This window comes from Arachis hypogaea, chromosome 1 (assembly GCF_003086295.3).
Source record: "Arachis hypogaea cultivar Tifrunner chromosome 1, arahy.Tifrunner.gnm2.J5K5, whole genome shotgun sequence".
Lineage (NCBI taxonomy): Eukaryota > Viridiplantae > Streptophyta > Magnoliopsida > Fabales > Fabaceae > Arachis > Arachis hypogaea.
In genome coordinates this window covers 96,992,023-97,002,064 of record NC_092036.1, presented here as the reverse complement: position 1 = coordinate 97,002,064, position 10,042 = coordinate 96,992,023, and positions in this window count along the sequence as shown.

The following is a 10,042-nucleotide window of genomic DNA, read 5'->3' as shown; positions in this document are numbered from 1 at the left end:
GTATCCTTGTTATAATAATATTAATAGAAGACAAATAGATAAACGCTAAGTTATTGTTTGGATATAAGATGGAAAATAAGAGAAAAGAAAATGAAAAGAAAGAAAATAAGAGGAAAGAAAATGGAAAGAAAAGTATATTTTTTTGTGTTGTTTAGATGAAGAAAAAATGTTATTTTTCTTTTGCTTGGATGGAAAAAAAAGTGAGAAGATAAAAAATTATAATAGAGAAAAAATATATTAATATTTTTATATATTATATATAAATTATAATTCAAATATTAACTCTGTATTTTTATCCATATTTGTACTTTTGCATCAGTTTTCTTTGCAACTTTGAAGAGAAAAAATTTACATGAGCCCCACATACACTTTTATGTTTTCCATTCAATTTCTTTGTTGATCCAAATAATGAAAATTGTCTATCCATTTTCTTTTCCAGCATTTTATTTTCCCACGTATATTTTTCATATATATAACAATAACTAATATCACATATCAGGTTAAATTACGTTGATAAACCAAAGCCACACCAAAATTACCTAAATCTCCCAAACCTAAAAACATTACCTAATTGTCTCCATTTACATTTCTATATAAATCGAATTTAATGAATTTGAATTAAGGTAATAAGTAGTAAATCAAATCTGTTGGGAATAAGTTGTATGACCACAATCCAATCAATCACGTGTTAAATAATTTGTTATTGTTATTATATTAAAATGTTAATATAATAAGGTCCTTGATTAAATTTAGAGATTTATCATTGTGATAATGATCACAATATTGAGAGATAAATCTTTTATAATTTAATATAAATTGTTCTTGGTCATAGGATTATTAAAAAGGACATTAATAATTCGGAAAGATCAATATATATATAATGATTTTCATTGGATGAAGATTAATAGATCTCATTTAATAAATTATATATATATATGGTGTATATAGGGATATGACCATTGAACTGGCTCACTCTAAGAATTTCTAACGGTTATAATTACCGCATATTTGTCAATAGGATATTCTCAAGATGAACATAGTAATAGAGTTTCCTTTGACCTGTGACTATCATAGTAATTAACAATGTATTTATTATACTTTGATTCCAGACACCTAATACCCTAGGGTGCTAGTTGAATGGATGTTGGGTATGATTTAAATACTTGTAGAATTAATGATTAGTCAACAAGGAATCCGTCAACTCTCGGTAAAGAGTTTGAGCTCTATAATTATAATGACTGAGAGGAATAAAACCTTGGCCAATGGGATTGAATGAATGAAGAAATGAGTTTCTTAGGTAATTCACAGTTCATTATAATAATGGTAACAAGTTAGAGTTTGACAATTAAACCATACTCTAAGGGTTAACCAAGAGCTGGAAAGATGGAAGGAATTATACTTTGTTCTTCTAAGGTTCTTAGTTAAAATATATTACTTCATACTATCGGGTCGTTGAGGAGTGTTGCTAGACGCCAACCTTGATTAGTAAATTTAGTACGACTAATTTACTACCCGCTTAGTATTGAACCTATGGGGTCACACACTAACGAGTGTTCTAACCTTTGCTATAGAATTATTTAATTATTATTTTGATTTGATCAAATAAATAATTATATTAATTCAAATGGAATATTACTATATTCTTTGCTAGCACCAAGAATATAATAATAGTATGATAATTGAGAATATTAAATGAGATTTGAGAATAATTAGTTATTCTATTTCTGAATTTGGATGAGATCCTAACTGATTTTGTTTTCAAATTGAGTTATGATATGATTCATAAAATTTGAATGATTCAGATTTGGAATTTCAAGATATGATTTAAATTTGAATTGAGAATCAAATTTAAAATTAGTAACAAATCTCATACTATATATATGTATGTTAAGAGTAGAGCAAAGTGACAGAAAAGAGAATAAAACACAAGGGTTTTATTCCTTTATATACCTCTACACACATAAATGTATGTGAGCCTAATTTTTGGAGAAGAATTTTATGGTATACAAAGAGTTGCAAGAGGTTTCTTAATTTAGATCAGATGTCCGTTGGTCAAAGAGTTGACAGCAAAGGTTGGTCTCGGTGTGGATACGCATAGAGTCTTCGTACAATCGAAGAATAAAGTTTTTACTAAAGCGTCTAAATGTATTTAGATCTGATTTACTATATATTTATTATTGGAATAAATTTTAAGCACAAAATAGATCTTTTAGGATTATTTTCTTTTCTTCCGCTGCGTGTTATGAACACATGGTAATCCTACAGTGGTATCAGAGCTTTGATTTTTTTGTGTTTAAATTTTTATTCCTATTTTCTTAAAGTTTGTGAATTAATAAGATTAATTCAAATTATTTTTTAAGCATGTGATGTATTTATTTCCACTGAGATGGTTTTCTAATAAATTAATAGTTAGTTTATTTCAATGTTAATTATTTAATTGTGATTAAATTATTATCTTTTATGGTTATGATTTTAATCAAATTTTATTTGATTTTTTTATCATGATTTTGAAACGTCACTTTAAAGGAATAAAAATATTTATTTTTATATATAAGTGTATATATTGAGAATGTTAAATTTGATTTAATAGTTCTATAAAGCTAAACGTCAGTCTATTAAAAATCAAATTTTGATTTGATTAATATGTTCTGAACACTATGATTTTAGAAATTAATTTTTCTAATGTTCTTGGTTATAAAGAGCAGTCTGACAACCAGGAGTTTTATTTTCAAGATACTAATCAGTATATACATTTGATGTATTAGAAATTTAATTTTATATTTTTACCTAGACAACTTGGGAGTATAAAATTTAATCCAAAAATACTGGTAGAAATTCTCTAATAATAGAGATAAGTCCTAAAAGTTTGGATATTGTTAAAAATAAATTTATCTCTTGTTTACAAGGAATGACCTGACAACCAGGAGATTTGTAATCACGGATAGAATTTATTCATGTATATGATGATGCATAAGGAGAATTAATTTTATACTTGAACCTAGACAACCTAGGGGTATAAAATATAATTCAGTTAAATAATTGTTTGACAACCAAATAATTATTTGAGATTATAATTGTATGTGATACAATTTAATCATATTTATTTGGAATAGGTATGAGTAACAACTTGACAACCAAGGTACTCATTCATGATTCTAAATAATTTTAACAGAAATATAGATTTCTTAATTTACTTTCATATTTTAAATTTTTTAAATATGTCCATTTTTGTGAGATATACTTGAAAGTAATAAAGTAGCTATACATTGAGAATTGTTCTTATGTATAAAAGAGTTTTATGGACATGATAATCCTATTGAAATAATATTGTCCAATAAAATTTGTGATGGAATAGTCAATACTTGTGAAGTATCTAAAATATTATTTTACTATAATATAGGTTGTTTTGACAACCAAGAGTTCTAATTTTAAAGGCATATATCCACTATTTATTATTGAACATCTTGAGAAGATGTATGGTATCCCAAGTAAGATAGTATGACTATCTAAGATTTTATTTAAACTAGTGGGAGTATTGGGCAATATATTTTGAATTAAACAACTTTAGAAGTTGGAATGCCATTAGCCAAATGGCTTTAGCGAGAATTGTTCTTACAAGCAATTTTAGAGATTTATTTTGTCACAAACAATTTATAATTGGCCCTAATATGATTAAAGTTTGTGATCTTTTTGGAAAAGCTCAATATGAGTATTAAGAATGCGTATCAAACTTGCTCTTAAGGATTTGTTTGACCAATAATAAAGATATTGAGTATTTTTATTATAAGTGCTTAAAGTAAAATCTCTAACATCTAATTGATATTCTATTGAATAGAGAATGAAATTCTCTCCACGCACAAATATTAGTATTCTATGTTCTCCATCATGTTTAAAGAAATATGGAATTTGATTTAGCTGAGGATCATTGTTTGTTAAATATTGGACTACATTTTAGAAATGTTATTAAATTAACAAATTTTTCACTAAATCAATTTTTTTTATCCATATGAGATATGGAAAAGGTATAAGCTAAAACTCAAGAATATTAGAGTTTGGAGATGTCTTATATGTGTTAAGAGATTGCACAACAATAGAATTGATATTAGATCCGATAAATGAGATTTATTGGTTACCCTAAAGAAATAATAAGATTATTTTTATCACTCTTCCTATAACAAAGTGTCTGTGATAAGAGGTTAAACACCTTTTTAGAAAAAGAATTCCATCTTAAAGAAAGAGTGGGAGTTACAATTACTTTTATTAGAATTTGATACCGCTCAATAGAGGATATAATTTCTCTTGAAAGTATAAAAGGTTTGATCGTCAAACTGACTTTTCAAAAAAGTAGCCTATTTGTATCATGATACAATTCTATAAAGATAGATCTAATGGTTACTTAGATTTTTTATAATCATGTTCAATAAGGATTGTCCTTAAAATAAAATTATGCACTGTTGTAGTGGGAGATTTCATGTTTTGAGAAAACGTGATATTTATTATGCACTAGGTGTATTTTGCAAAAAGTCAAGCACATGTTCTCGAGAGCTAAGGTGTTTAAGGTCAAAAGAGTTTTAATAAACACAAACATGCATTGAAAAATTATACACATGATTGATTGACTCTAGTGCAAGTGGGAGATTATTGTGATAATAGTATGCCCAAGATCCAATCTATCATGATTGGCTCTAGTGCAAGTGGAAGATTGTTGGGAATAAGTAGTATGACCATAATCCAATCAATCACGTGTTAAATAATTTGTTATTGTTATTATATTAAAATGTTAATATAATAAGGTCCTTGATTAAATTTAGAGATTTATCATTGTGATAGTGATCACAATATTGAGAGATAAATCTTTTATAATTTAATCTAAATTGTTCTTGGTCATAGGATTATTAAAAAGGACATTAATAATTCGGAAAGATCAATATATATATAATGGTTTTCATTGGATGAAGATTAATAGATCTCATTTAATAAATTATATATATAGATGGTGTATATAGGGATATGACCATTGAACTGGCTCACTCTGAGAATTTCTAATGGTTATAATTACCGCATATTTGTCAATAGGATATTCTCAAAATGAACATAGTAATAGAGTTTCCTTTGACCTGCGACTATCATAGTAATTAACAATATATTATACTTTGATTTCGAACACCTAATACCCTAGGGTGCTAGTTGAATGGATGTTGGGTATGATTTAAATACTTGTAGAATTAATGATTAGTCAACAAGGAATCCGTCAACTCTCGGTAAAGAGTTTGAGCTCTATAATTATAATGACTGAGAGGAATAAAACCTTGGCCAATGGGATTGAATGAATGAAGAAATGAGTTTCTTAGGTAATTCACAGTTCATTATAATAATGGTAACAAGTTAGAGTTTGACAATTAAACCATACTCTAAGGGTTAACCAAGAGCTGGAAAGATGGAAGGAATTATACTTTGTTCTTCTAAGGTTCTTAGTTAAAATATATTACTTCATACTATCGGGTCGTTGAGGAGTGTTGCTAGACGCCAACCTTGATTAGTAAATTTAGTACGACTAATTTACTACCCGCTTAGTATTGAACCTATGGGGTCACACACTAACGAGTGTTCTAACCTTTGCTATAGAATTATTTAATTATTATTTTGATTTGATCAAATAAATAATTATATTAATTCAAATAGAATATTACTATATTCTTTGCTAGCACCAAGAATATAATAATAGTATGATAATTGAGAATATTAAATGAGATTTGAGAATAATTAGTTATTCTATTTCTGAATTTGGATGAGATCATAACTGATTCTGTTTTCAAATTGAGTTATGATATGATTCATAAAATTTGAATGATTCAGATTTGAAATTTCAAGATATGATTTAAATTTGATTTGAGAATCAAATTTAAAATTAGTAACAAATCTCATACTATATATATGTATGTTAAGAGTAGAGCAAAGTGACGGAAAAGAGAATAAAACACAAGAGTTTTATTCCTTTACCTCTACACACATAAATGTATGTGAGCCTAATTCTTGGAGAAGAATTTTATGGTATGCAAAGAGTTGCAAGAGGTTTCTCAATTTAGATCAGACGTCCGTTGGTCAAAGAGTTGACAGCAAAGGTTGGTCTCGGTGTGGATACGCATAGAGTCTTCGTACAATCGAAGAATAAAGTTTTTACTAAAGTATCTAAAGGTATTTAGATCTGATCTATATATTATTGGAATAAAGCTTAAACACAAAATAGATCTTTAGGATTACTTTCTTTTCTTCCGCTGCATGTTATGAACACATGGTAATCCTTCAGAATCTATAGGATTCGAATTACTTGATATTGTGATTCGAAAGTAAATTGAATTCAAAGAATTCGAATAATGTCATCCCCTACTAAATCGAATCTATAAATTTTGATTTATATGGTCCATGCTAAATCGAAGCAATAAAGTTCGATTTATACTCATTTAGTAGCAATCCATCCCATTGTAAATCAAATCTCCTTTATTCGATTTAGTAGTATAGATAGCATCCAAGTAATTCGAATCTTATAGATTTGATTTACTACGAAAACACATAATTCGAACTCCATAAATTTGATTACATAAATATGTAAATTGAGACATGTACATAGCCTTTTTTACTTTGGGGGATATACGTAAAATTAGTTTGCAAATGGTTTGTAAAGGTGATTTGCTCCATATATTATAACTTGTGAAATCATAATATTTTGAGAAGTGATGTATAGACAACTTAAATGTTGATAAGTTTAAAAAATTTTAGAAAAATATAAAAATATAAAAAAATTACATTTTGATCCATAAGGATTTTTTAAAAAAAATTGTCCATAATCTATAATTAATAACTTTAAAATTATATATGTTATTTATTTTATATATTTCTTTTTATTTTATAAAAACTTATAATTTTGTTATCGGTGATGTTAGTGATTATTGAGAAATTTTTACTTTTAAATAAATTATAGAAAAATTAAAAACAAAATTGGTTGCTATTTTTCTGACAATTCATTTAGTTTTTAGTTTAAATTAAAATTAAATTATATATTCAATTTATATTTGTTTGTTTATCCTAATGATCATATATAATAGATAATATATTTAAGCATGTTTTGAAAGAACTATTAGATTTTATATAATTGAAAGTTAACTATGAAACTAAAACTAAGATAAAATAAAATACAATAAACATATGAGAAGTGAAAGTAAAAAAAATAATTAAAAATAAGGTAATAAAATAATTAAAAAAAGTAAAAAAAAACAAAAAAAATGCATGTAGTTGATAAAAATACTCTGTAAAAAAAATTAGTATAATCAATGAATATAAAAGATAAAAGAAAAAAATTAAGATATATTTTTGTTAAAAAATAAAAAAAACATTGTGGAAAAGAGCCTATTAATCAAGTTTTATGAAAATATTATGAAAAATTTAAAATATTAATAAATAAAATAGTAACTTCTTTAAAAATTATTAATCAAAATACATAAAAGCACATTCTGATTCTTAGATATAGAAAATACTAAGAGAATAATTCAAATTAAATTTATTTATTTTATTATTGATTAAATAATTTAATATTTATTTAATTTTGGTCAAATCAGATAATATAATTGAAACATATTAAAACTTTAAAGGTAAAATTAAAACTAAATGTTAAGGATAAAATTAAAATAAAATTGCATTTGCAATCCTGTAATTTTTTTAATAAAAATCTCACTTATACATCTTTAAAATGCATCACTTTAATACAGTAATATTTTTATTAAAAATAAAAAGTATGATATAAATATCTCATATATTTGTTAGTAAATTATATACAAATATTTTTTTGAAGTATATCACTTTTATTATATAAAAATAACTTAAATATCTTTTAATGTGATTATGATAATTCATTAAGTATTATATTTTTTTTATTAATTTATATTTAATAATTTACCTTTAACTTTTAATTATAGTAAAAATGTACGATATGATGTAAAAAAAAGTTAAAGCGACATAAATTTTTTACTAACAAAAAACAATATTTTTTTTATTTTTAGGCATGTATCTATTTTTTTTAAGTTATACATTTTAATTTATATAAATTAATGATAATTAAATGTAAAAAAAAATACTAATTAATAAAAAAATAAAATTTAAGATAAATATGTCCTAAATAAATTGAAATAAAATAAAATTTTTTAATTATAATCATTAATTATAATCACACATATATATATATATATATTTACTTCAAGATTTATACTTCAAAAATTCAGTATATTAATATTTTATATTTTTATTTTTCAATTTTAAATTATCACAAACATTAGTTACTAATTTTATATAATAGATTTCTTTTGAATTTTTATTGCTTGTACGTTGCTAATTTTTACATAATCTATTCTATTATTTTTGCCTATAAAACTATCAACTACCTAATATTATGATTTAATTAATAAGAATGATGAAATTAATATTTTTTCATAAGTCTTGTTATTATTTATAATTATAGCCATAAATAAATTTATTTTCTTAATGAATGTTAATTTTGTTGTCAAATTTTATATTATTTTTAAAATTTTAACATAATTGAGTCTAATTTTTACATTTTAAAATAAATTTATTCGAAAAAATTAATATGTAAATCATATTATTATTATAAAATTATTTTTTTAATATAATTAGTAGTACTTATTTAAACTATTAAATTTAATTTCTAATAATATTAAAGTGAATCTATTTTATTATTTTGCGCCTTCAAAAAATTTATACGACCGATGCCGCTAAGATGTTTCTCTGCTTTTTCATGGATGATGCATTTTTTGGAACAGCTCTTCATTTATCTTAAAAATGCCTCTGCGAATGATATTTCCATATAAACAAAATGGATTCATGCAATTTTTCAACAAAGGATAACAGATTCTAGGGGCTGCTCATATTTTTCAAATATAAGAACTTGATTTTATCTTCTCCCTTTACACACTAGTCCGAGTCCAATAGAATATTCCCTGATATATATTTTTGTAACAATGTAAATTTAATGATTTCTAAAAAATAAATGGTGAAGAATTTCACGAATCTTAAACCACTAATACATATTTACTTTTATTCTTGCAAATGCAAAAATTCAAGAATTTGAGTATTATCATGCATCTTATCAAGAAGGTTCTGCAAAACCTATTATTTGCACATTCGTAAGCTTTTGTAGCATTTTTTTTACCAAAAAAGAAAGTTTGGTATTCATATAAATTAAATCATATGAAATTTGTTTGTTTTATTGAACAATAATTCTTTAATAAATGTAGTTTATGACTTCTTTCAACATTGTTACAACCAATATTCATACTCATTATCACTTTTTTTAGCGATAACATTAGAAAAAAAATATAATTTGTTATCATTCTAAAAAATAAATTCATAATAGGTCAATTGACATAAAAATATAACATTTGAAAAAAAAAATCATTATAATGAGTATATTCATTTTAACAAATATTTTACTATCTAATACTATAAAAAAATACATTGACTACTTTAAATTATTATATGTCAACTTTTATCTACATAGTAGTATAATGCCTAAATTGAGATATATTCATCAAGCAAACAATCAATAAAAGAAATTATACATAAAGAAAAAAAAAGAAAAAGAAAAGAAGAGTTAAAATAATAAGAGCGATAAAAATCACGATTCTTATAATTTTGTGTGACCATCTATATATAATAGACCAGACAACTATGATTATTTAAGAAAATTAATCTGTATTTATTGCACTCAACTTGAATAAGTAAGAAATTATCTTATTTTAATTTAGTCCTTAATTCACATTATTTGAATTTAGTTCAATATATATGATTTGATTTAATTTAATTTAATTATTAGTTAAAAATATCTCTGTTGCCTATTTTATTTATAGATTTATTATTTTAATGACTAATAAATTAATCAAATGAATTAATTAGTACACACAACACATTTGGTTTAATAAATTAAAAGAAATAAATTAAAAAATACTAACAGAATATTAAAATAAATAAATTAGAA